General features: G+C 41.1%; 1 pseudogene; it reads left to right on the top strand.

Annotated features, from left to right (window-relative positions):
• The first annotated feature begins 4275 nt into the window (after positions 1-4275).
• Positions 4276-11548, top strand: LOC108301497 (annotated as a pseudogene).
• Positions 11549-11912: the final 364 nt, after the last annotated feature.

Raw genomic sequence — 11912 nt, 5'->3', positions numbered from 1 at the left:
ACCATCAGATTTTGTGAGACTAATTCACTCTCATGAGAACAAAAAGGGAAAACCCACTCCTATGATTCAATTCTTTCCCATTAGGTCCCTACATGGCACAGGGATTATGGAAGCTATAATTCGAGATGAGATTTGGGAGAGGACACAGCATAACCATATTTTTCTGCCCCTTGTTCCTCTCAAATCTCAAGTCATTACATTTCAAAACCAATAATGCCTTCCCAGCAGTCCTGCAAAGTCTTATTCATTTTAGCATTAACTCAAAAGTTCGGCCAAAAGTCTCATATGAAACAAGGCAAGTCCTGTCTATCTATGAGCCTGTAAAATAAAAAGCAAATTAATTACTTCCTAGATGCAATGGGGGGTACAGGCATTGGGTAAATACATCTGTCTCAAATTGAAGAAACTGGCCAAAATGAGGGGCTACAGGCCCCATGCAAGTCAAAAATCCAGCGAGGCAGTGAAATCTTAAAGCTCCAAACTGATCTCCTTTGACTCCATGTCTCACATCTAAGTCACACTGATGCAAGAGGACCATTTCCATGATCTTGGGCCACTCCACCCCTATGCCTTTGCAGGGAATAGCCCTCTTCCTGGATGTTTTAAGGGGCTGGTGTTGAGTGTCAGTTTTTCCAAGTGCACAGTGAAAGCTATCACTGGATTTACCATTTTGGGATATGAAGGATGGTGCTCCTCTTCTCATAGCTCTACTAGGCAGAGCTCAGTGGGGACTCTGTGTGGGAGCTCCAACCCCACATTTCCCTTGCACACTCCCCAAGCAGAAGTTCTCCATGAGGGTTGTACCCCTGCAGCAGACTTCTGACTGGCTATTCAGGTATTTCCATACATTCTTTGACATCTTGGCAGATTTTGGTTCCCAAACCACAATTCCTGTCTTCTGTGTACTTGCAGGTCCAACATTACATGGAAGCTACAAAGGCTTGGGGTTTGCACTCTCTGAAGCAATGGCCTGAGCTGGACCTTGGCCCCTTCTACCCAAGGCTAGAGCATCTGGGATGCAGGACACCAAGTCCCAAGGCTGCACACAGCAAGGGGATCTTGGACCTAGCCCAGGAAACCATTTTTTCTCCTAGGCTTCAAGGCCTATCATGGGAGGGGCTGCCATGAACGTCTCTGATGTGCCCTGGAGACATTTTCCCACTTGCCTTGGCAATTCGCCCATGGCTCCTTGTTACTTATGGAAATTTTTGCAGCAGCTTGGGACTACCTCAACCTGGACCTCATTGTCCATATAACTATCAGCATTTTGGTCAAAGCCATTCAACAAGTTTCTAGGAAGTTCAAAACTTTCCCACATCTTCCTGTCTTCTTCTGAGCCCTCCAAGTGGTTCCAACCTCTGCCTGATGCCCAGTTCCAAAGTTGCTTCCAAATTTTTGAGTATCTTTACAGTAGTGCTCCACTTCCAGTACCAATTTACTGTATTCGTCCATTTTCATACTGCTAATGAAGACATACCAGAGACTGGGTAATTTATAAAGCAAAAGAGGTTTAATGGACTCACAGATCCTCATGGCTAGAGAGGCTTCACAATCATGGGAGAAGGTGAAAGAGGAGCAATGGCTCATATTACATGATGGCAGACAAAAAGATCGTGTTCAGGGGAACTGCCCTTTCTAAAGCCATCAGGTCTCACGACACTTACTCACTATCATGAGAACAGAAGGGACACGCATGCCTGCTCCCATGATTCAATTACCTTTCACTGAGCCCCTCCTGTGACATGTGTGGATTATGGGAGATAGAAATCAAGATAAGATTTGGGTGGGGACAAAGCCAAACCATATCACTAGTCGTATAGATTAGGAATCACCCTACTCCAATATGACCTTATATAACACAATAAAGTTGCAGTGATTGTATTTTCAAATAAGTATTTTTCTGAGGAACAAAGGATAAAAAATTCAACATATAAATTTAAGAGAACACAATTCAACACATAACAGTTAGCTAATCCTGAAAGTAGAATTCCTTTCAGTCTCCTTATTGAGAAGTTTTTAAGACAGTCACTCCAACAACCTGTTTTCATAGCGTCATAGATTAAAAATTAATGGACTATTGAAACTATTTTGCTATATAAACTCTTTCTTTAGTTAAATAAGTGAGAATTGGGCATCTAGTCTGTTAGTTGACCTTTGGCACTTTTAACATTTTTATTCACAGGCTTTTTATTTTTTATTTTTTTATTTTTAAAAGGACTTTGTTTGCAAGTTGTTAGGGGTATTTATATAAGCACATATGTTAATGGACTATATATATTCTCTAGCCAGCTAAGATTTTAGTGAAATGTAATTCATGTCTAAAGAATATATTTTAGATAACAAAAAGGATTTTTTTGTTGTTGTTGTTATCAGGAAAAGCAGTCTCTAATTATCCCACACTTTTCAAAATGGTCAGTATTAACTTTTATTCAATTTTAAATATTTTCCTGTACATAAAGAATTACATTGCCTAATATCAGGTAATCTTGCATACATGCACAAGTGTGAAATCTAGAATTTATAGTATATTTTGAAGGTCTAAGATAAAAGAACTTAATATATTTTAAAAACTCTTAAAAATGATTCCAATTATTAAGAGGAAAGAGTCTCTGAATTTGTTGTGTGAAAATAACTGATGTGTCTCTTACATTACAGCTTTTCAAAACTTTTTACTAGACATTTATCAAGCCACTTCATATTTTTCAGACTTTCAATAATGACATAAGTAATACTTCTGAAAAATATGTAGCAAGATGTGTAATACTTAGTGTGTTTGTTAAAAGTGGCCAAAAGATAAGGAATTAAAAGAAGAAATTATAAAAACAGAGAGGACGATGACTTTAAATGAACATATGTGTGAATAATTGGCCTAATGCTGCGGAATACGCATTTACCAAGTTTGATTAAAGTTCTAGTGTTACATTCATGCTGAAATCTAAGTAATTTAAATGATTCACAAGAGGTTTGGCAAAGAATCTAAACAATGTTAAATATGTTACAATTAGCAAGATTTAGATTTGCAAGTGTTATTGATTATAAGTTAGAAATAAAAATGTCAATTGCTTTCTTGAATATACATATGTACTCACTGTTTTTTTTCCAAAATGAATTTTAAGTACTTTGTGATAATCTGTTACATTTATTAATGCCAAGATCCCTCAAATTAGAGTCATGAGAGAATTTCTATGAAAAAAAACTAAAAGAAAGTGGTTTAAGGCGGGTTCATCAATAAGGTAGATACAATCATATTTGATGTGTGAACCACATCTTCAACTCTAATCTTCCGACAATCCAACCTAAAATTTAAAAATTTCATTAATTTTATAACTAATTATACCAAGTGTGTAAAAACATTATTTTTGGTACAAAATTCAGAAAAAAATACACTCCTAGGACTTCCATATTATTTTCAGAAATATCTGTAGAGTTGGTATAGTCAATTTTATAGGACTATTAACTCATCAAGTCAAAATATTTATTAATCGTCTACTATATGAGAGACACTGTCTACTGGAGCTTATTACCACAGGAAATAAGATCAACAAAGGTTTTTATTTATAGAATCTAAAATCAGTTTAACAGACAACACTGAAATTAAAGCTTATGATAAAGCAGTTTTACTAAAGAAATGTAGCAGATAGCACTTATGAGATGTGTTTAGCCACAAGAAGTCAGAATTTTTTCAACACAAATCAGCTTTATACTAAAACTGGAGGTAATATCTAAGTGAAGAAGCCTGGGAGGTTATATGATTGTTTCTGCACTTGAAATTAGCAGAAATTAGAGAGGAACTGCCTTGTAGGGAGATTGGAACTAGGTAACTCCTATTATCCCTTATAATTCCATGACATTATTATGTAAATAAAATTGTCTTTGGTGGAGGAGATAATATCCTAGTAACTTAAGCAGATTGTGTTCGAAAGTGTTGCACATTATTTCTTCATTGTCTTCACATCTGTATATCTTGTATACTGGTTGAGGCACATGTTTATTGCAGAACTATCACTGTCATGAATGCAGAACTACTAGGAGTTTGAGGATGAAGGTCATCAGGAAACCATGAGTAGTTATAAAATATAAGTATTCCATTTTTGAGACTGAAGTGGGAACTGAGTTAGGTTAAAAATCGTAGCTGAAATCCATGTTTGAGCTGAGTCCAAAGCCCTGCAGTAAACCAGCATTCAGGAAACACACCCAGGTATCAAGGTTCTGTTCTGCATTTTCCTTAAGCATTGCTGTGCTGTTTATCATCAAGTTCTTCTGCCAGAAAGAAATATGAAATCACTGGATTTCCAGTCACAGCTGCCAGTTTGTATCCTGGGTTTAGAAGCTATGATTGAGATCCTAAAGGTCTGTTTCTACTTATCTACTTCCATAAATTATCAGCAAGATACAGCTTCTCAACTAAAAACATTTAGCATTCAGTTTTAGCATTCACTCTTAGATAGGGTGCCTAGGTGACTACCTGTTTTAACCCCCAAAATTTGCAAAATTCAACTCAGTGTGTGTGTGTGTGTGTGTGTTCACTTGACTGATTTCACACAAACATGATGAGGGATTGTATGTAAACACACACACACACACACAATACGTATTGAAGGTTTAAAATAAAGAGGTCAGAAAAACAGTTGTCACTTAACTTCTTTGTCTTTTTATTTAGGAATCAATGTCTTGTTCTCTGGGGTGACTCTTCTAGGTGGGTGGGGCAGGATGCAAGAATAGCTCCTCTCTTTTAAGAGTCTTGAAGGGGAAATGGTGAGCATTTGCATGAATAATGATGAACATTATGTCTTCATTGTCTTCACATCTATATACATTTATACATTTAACCTGTTTTTCAATAACATAAAAAATAAAAAAAAATGGCGGCTGCCTTTGGTAAAATAGTAAACAAGTAAAGAGTATAGAAACAAGTTCCCTTGTTAATAAATATGCTTTAGCCGGTCTTGAGGATATGTTCTGACATGCTCTGTGTGTGTGTGTGTGTGTGTGTGTGTGTGTGTGTGTGTAGGCTTGTGTACTTTATTTAATTAAGAGGTGTAATTTTGAAAACAATTTATTTAGCCCAGTGTCTCTTCAACTCTGTTCTGTGACTATGCCCTTTCTTTTGTTCCCCCATGAAAATCCCAGCAAACATCCTAAGTTCATGAATTATTCCTATAGTAATTTTATGTTATAAACACAATGACCAAATATGATTAGTTCCAGGTCATCAGCTCAAAACTGTTACCTTTTGAACTTCCCCTAATCTCTCAGCCATTTTTATAGCAGGAGTTTGCTATTGTAAAGGGAAGTATAAACTAAAAATAGGAGGCTTAAACAGCTATGTTGAAAGTAAAGGAAGAGACTCCCCCTTCCCTTCCTAATGTTAGAACATTTACCTTAAGAAACCTATGATTGTAATATTTTTCTCTAATTCTTTGAAATTGTAAGAGTTTTCTCTAACTCTTTGAAATGTATGTAAATTTTTTACAAGCTAAATAAGCTTCTCATCAGTTTTATGAGGCAGGGATATCTTTCTCAGACCTAGGAACCATCTCTCTGAAATATAATCATCAAAGAAAATGTGGTCCTATTCCAGTTTCTGAGGGAGGGCAGGAGCATAACTTAGGCATCCCACTCTAAAGATTTGGGAAATTTATTGTTCATTTGGATAAAGCCATTTAGGTAACAAATGGTCACTCTAATTACCAGGTGAATTTAGGATGAACTGTGTGTGACAAATGCTGCCGTCAAGTCTTTATAACGTGTATGTACTTTGCGGTATCTGCGTGGATGTATCAACAGGTAAGATTTGGTTCTGGATTTGCAGTGTCTCAGCAGACTGCCTATGATGGTCATTCTTGCTTAATGTTTATTCGATAAGAAAACAATTTTCCTTATTTTCTATCTTTTTGTATAAGTTTTCCAAATGGGCAGGGAATTTTGTTTTTAATTAATTTATCCAACAACATACACTGGCCCTTTGTACTGGGGAGAGTTGGGGAAAGATCATTTCTCTCTGTACCCTAGCAGATCTCTTTATCATTCAGCTTGTAAACTGTAAGACACACAGGGTAAATAGAGAAATAAGATAGATAAAAAGCTAGTGCCTGGTGGGTCTAACAGCAAGATGTCTTCAGCTTGTCTAGTCTAGGTCAATAGTCAATGCTGACTTTTCTCTACTGGGAACCTTCAGTAATATTTGCTATAGGTTATGTCTCTAGCCAGACATTCAATGTTCCATCCTAGTTTTAATTTATATTAGGTGTTTACTACATTCCTCATGGAATTCTAAGCACAGGGAATACGTTCCTTAATGTGTCTAATATTCTAATGTTAGATGCTAATGTGGACTAAGACAAAAAATAATAATGAGAGGAAAGAAGTAAGGTGAGTAGGTAGAATATGGCAATTCTAGTTTAGTAGCTAGCTCTCAACTTCAGTGTGGGTAAAGATAATACTCTACTTCCTATATTCTATGAGATTCCTTTTAATCATCCCCTTTTATTTAAAGTAATTTCAATAGAATTCTGGTGTTAGAAACATCCAATCACAAAGACAGACGTAAATCACATTGGTCTTATTAAAAGCAGAGACAATGGAAGGGCAAGAAAGGAAGAAACTTTGGCTGTTTCCCCTCATTGATGTTGCACTAAAGCAATTGCTTAATTAGGTAAGAAAGTTAATACATATGTATTCAATGTTTTACTTACATTGAGAAAGAATCAAGGTCCTGGAGATATCCTTGTTGTCCTACTAAGGCTCCTATTACAAAATCCCACGTGGACTGGGTGGCTTATAGCAACGGAAATTTATTTCTTACACTTTTAAAACATGGGAAGTTCATTGTCTAGGCACCAGCAGATTTGGTGTCTGGTGTGGGCCTGCTTTCTGGTTCAGGGATAACTAACTTCTCTCTGCATCTTCACATGGCAGAAAGTACAAGGGAGCTCTCTCAGTTCCATTTATAAAAGCAATCCTGTTCTTGAGGGCTTGATGAGTCTGATTACGAGAAGGATGTGAAAGAACATAACAAAAGCATCAGTTCTATGTTGTTAATCCCTGCATAATTTGTAGGTGTCAGGATTTCCAAGACACTTAAAGACAGGCATGGTATGGAACAACACTCAACTCACATGGGGAAGAGACAGCAAAATCAGCTTCAATAGAGAGCACAAGTTCCCCACGGCTAACCAGTCTGTTACTGCAACCAATGCAGAGAGATAGTCTGCAAGCAGTCCTCTTGTGTTGCCTCAATGTATAGGAGAAGAATTTTGACCCCTTTCCCTCTCCACTAGAAATATAGCAGTGGAGTTCCCTAGGTGTTCTATGATGTACACTGTAAGTGAAATGAAGAAATATACAACAAACCCAATATAGGAAAAAAATATTTTCACATAAGGAGGAGGAGTTTGGGCAGAGGCAGCAGGACCTGTATGGTGCCCGGGACCTGCAGGGCCTCAGCGTGGAGCATGCCATTGATTCCTTCCGAGAAGGGGAGGCCATGGTCCTCACCCTCAAGGACAAAGGCGTGCTGCAGGAGGAGGAGAAGGACGTGATGGTGCATGTGAGCCCGGTGGAAAAGGAGCAGGCAGAAAAAATGGGGAGCTGCGGAAGAAGCAGCCCGACTACCTGCCCTATGAGAAGGATGAGAGCCTGGATGACCTGGTGCAGCAAAACCCTCACTCTATCCTGTCCAAGTACGACGAAGAGCTTGGAGGGAGCCGCACACTCCTTCCGCCAGGAGCAGGGCGGCGCGGCCGATGACCTGCGGGAGCTGGAGCTGGAGCTGGAGGAGATCCCCGCCAAGCTGCGGCTGCAGGCTTGGTCCCTGAGCTCTGTGGCGCCCGGGCTGGCCTCCGAGTACCTCACTCCTGAGGAGATGGGGACCGTTAAAAAGACCATATCCAAAGGATTATAAATCGTTCTACTATAAGGACACGTGCACACGAATGTTCATTGCAGCACTATTTACAATAGCAAAGACCTGGAACCAACCCAAATGCCCATCGATGATAGACTGGACAGGGAAAATGTGGCACATATACACCATGCAATATTATGCAGCCATCAAAAACGATGAGTTTGTGTCCTTTGTGGGGACATGGATGAACCTGGAAACCATCATTCTCAGCAAACTGACAGAAGAGCAGATCAAACACCGCACGTTCTCACTCATAGGCGGGTGTTGAACAGTGAGAACACATGGACACAGGGAGGGGAGCACTACACATTGGGGTCAGTTGGGGGGAAATAGGGGAGGGACGGTGGGGGGTGGGGAGCTGGGGAGAGATAGCAAGGGGAGAGATGCTAGATGTAGGTGATGGGGAGGAAGGTAGCAAATCACACTGCCGCGTGTGTACCTATGCAACAATCTTGCATGTTCTTCACATGTACCCCAAAACCTAAAATGCAATAAAATAAATGGGGAAAAAAAAAAGACCAAGTGGAGGGTGAAGAAAATCTGCAAGAAGGAGAAGGAGGTAGTAGTGCGGGCAGATGACCTGCTGCCTCTCGGGGACCAGACACGGGGTGAGGACTGTGGTTCCAGGCTGGGGGCCGGGGTCGCCGCCGAGTGTCCGCGGTGGAGGAGGAGAAGGAGCTCATGCCTCAGCCTCCGCCGTGGGACGACACCCAGCGGAGAACCTGGACCTCCGTGATGAGGAGGAGGGTGGAGCTCCGCCGCGGGGTCCCCGCAGGTCCCAGAGGACGACCGCGCGGAGCTGGCGCTGCAGACGCAGCTGGAGACGGGGCGACGCTGCGGAAAGGTGGTGGAGATGGTGAAGGAGCCCGAGTCCCGCCATCGGGGCTGGGAGGAGGCTGCCGACCCCGACCCCGAGCGGAAGGGGCCACCGCGTTCAACGCCGCCTCTGAGCTCCGCGGCACCCTGGGGAGAGCCCCACCTGCCGGCCGGACGGGGAGCGCTGGGCCCACTGCGGCTCCGAATCCGACCGGGAGGAAGGAGAACGGTGGCTGGAGCGCGGTGAACCCGGACCAGGGGGAAGCAGCAGCAGGATGTCTCTGCCTCCTCCACGCCGGTCCTGGACGGGGAGCGGATCGCGAGCGGGGGGCTGGCGGCTGCCCTGCTCCTGTGTCAGAACAAAGGGCCGCTGGAGGCCACAGTGCAGATGGTGGCCCGGGTCAAGGCCCCCAAGTCGCTGCCCTCAGCCGCGCACGGCATCGAGGATGAGATGGCCACGGGGGACAAGTACGGCCGGCGGGAGGAGGACCGAGGCTTCAGGCAGGACTTCGACGAGAAGGACGGCTACAAACCCGATGTTAGAATTGAGTATGTGGATGAGACGGGCCGGACACTCACGCCCAAGGAGGCCTCCGCAGCTGTCCCACCGTGTCCTCCGCAAGGGCTCAGGCAAGATGAAGGCGGAGCGGCGGAGGAGGCGCTCCTGAGGACGATAAGCTCCAGCGACACGACTCAGCAAAGGCTCGGAGAGCTCGTATCTCCATGTAAAACGTGTTCCAGGCTCATGTCACACCCTTAAACAACCAACCAAGGATGGACAAGCTGTGCATGAATGCCCTTCCCAACAACTATGGGTTAGAACTTCAATGTATGAATAGGGTGGGGACACAATTCAGCCCACAACAGGTGGCGAGAAATATTACATATATAATGATTCACAATTTTTGCTTATCTCTACAGCATGACATGCTTCCCTTTAGGTTGAGAATACTGCTAGTTAACCTTCACCTTGGCAATGAGATTTTATTGTGCAATGGAGTGCGCATAGATAAAATATGCTACCTGCCCAATCATAACCTTTTAATTCGCTCATGTGTTCTGCCTCTGTTTCTTGAAATTCTGCCCTCTGCCATGCATAGGAGTCCTCTATTAGCCTTCCTCCTTCAGCATGCATTCTGGAACAAAAGGGCTTTTGAAGAAAAGCAGTGCTGGCAGAACTCAGAAGAACAACATCTAATCTGCAGCCATCGTTTAATGCAAGTGATAGAAACATATTTGTTTCTGTCAGTCTTAAAATATTGGTGTCGTTTGTTTCCATGGTCAGAGTTGCATAATAGTGAGACGGATACAAAAATAGGGAGCTGTCACAGCAAACACCTAAAATATACAGCATAAGCTTTGGTTCTTGGTACAAATTAGCAAGAAAAGGCCACTCAGTTTTTTAAGATGTCAACTCATATTATGTATCATAAAATCTTTGCGTATGACTAAAATCTGTAACAACTTGGAGGGCAGAAACTGTCAAATTAATTTGTGGCTTTGGATAATAAGGTTTTACTCAAAATAGAACATTCGTAGCATTAGTTGATTATTATTAGCTGCCTTTGATAAATAGTATAAAAACTAGTTTAACTCAGAAAGAAAGGCGTTTTTGTAATCTGGATTAAAAAAGAAACTGAGAGGATGTAGAGAATCAGGACTAGAAAGACAGATTTGAACATATACTTCTTGTCAATTCTAGGTAGTAAAAGATTTTTTAAAATATCAAAAGTGTGATCATCACATCCCTTATTAAAATATCTGATTGGATTAATGTTGCTCTTTGAAATTCTCTTCAAACACAAAGGCTTCAGGAAGAAAAAAACAGCAAAGATATTATCTCATGGGATTTTGAGAAGCTAAAGATGTCTCTAATTATATAGAGAGAGGCACGCAGCTAACTGGAGCTAATTGTATTCAATTATTTAAAAAAAGGTTGTTTCTAAGTTTTATTGCCTAAAGTATCTGAAGATTAACTGGGGGTGCTGGTGCATACCTGTAGTCCCAGCTACTCTGGTGGAGGATCACTTGAACCAGGGAGGTGGAGGTTGTAGTAAGCCGAGATCATGTCACTGCACTCCAACCTGGGTGACAGATTGAGACACCGACTCAAAAAAAAAAAAAAAAATATTTTAACTATCCACGGTTTGAAAAAATGGCCCCAAAGGCCCTCAAATAACTAGGTACAGGAAGCATGTTTAGAAAAATGTATCCTTCCTTTCTCTTTATACCCAAGGAGACTGATAAAAAATAAATCACTCCATACAGGATCGAGTTAGGAGCCACAGAGACCAATGCTCCAGGGAACTCCTTCTAGGATGAACGAGAACCTATGCAAAGACCATTTCATTTATCAAGAATATAACTTCTGCCAGATTTTCAAAACTGCTATTCACAAGTGACCTGTATCTGTCTGCTATTTTCTTCTTTCCAAATGTGAGAATTTGAGAATATATGTGGTTGTCTTGTTCCTGTTTCACCATTCTATGTGCTCTTTCTATGTCGCAGGGGAGGAGGGGAGAGAGAGAGAGAGATTGGAGGAAACAGATGCTTTATCCTTTCAGATAACACATCTTAGATGAGGTGTAGCTGCATCCCAACCTGATGCATGTCATAAGGCCACAAATTATAGTTGGATGGAATAACTGGATGAAGCTTTTGGAGTCTTTGAGAGGAGGATAAGTGAAATTGCATTAGAGGAAAATGAATGTTCTCCGCTGTGGTAAGCTGTATTAATTATTCACTGGTTTTGTTCCCCACTCTTGCCACATTTTCCCGTATGATGAGTATAATTTTTCTGACTTTCAGCTTAACCATACAACTTGATTGTCCAATACCCTATGAGTAGACATTTTTTTTCCACACTTGTGCAGAGGCATTCAGTACATTTCTGTGGTTTTGTTCTGCATCATTTTGTTTCTGCACCTGACCATGAGATCAACACATTCCAGATATGAGCAACTCTTTGAGCCTGGGTCCAAGGAAAAGAGATTGGTTGAGGTACGCAGAGCTCAGAAAAGCTGTAATGCACTGTCAATCTCAAAAGCAAAAGACTTGTGCTATTTAAGTAACTGAGATTTTGTTACTTCAGTAACAATGTGGCTTAAACTGTTAAATTAACCAGATAATCATTAAAGAACAAAGGCAAGATGGTGGTGTTATTTAGAGAGAAAGTCACTTTTCAAAGTCT

This window comes from Cebus imitator, unplaced genomic scaffold, assembly GCF_001604975.1.
Source record: "Cebus imitator isolate Cc_AM_T3 unplaced genomic scaffold, Cebus_imitator-1.0 Scaffold35, whole genome shotgun sequence".
Classification (NCBI taxonomy): domain Eukaryota; kingdom Metazoa; phylum Chordata; class Mammalia; order Primates; family Cebidae; genus Cebus; species Cebus imitator.
This window is presented reverse-complemented; position numbering and strand designations above follow the sequence as displayed.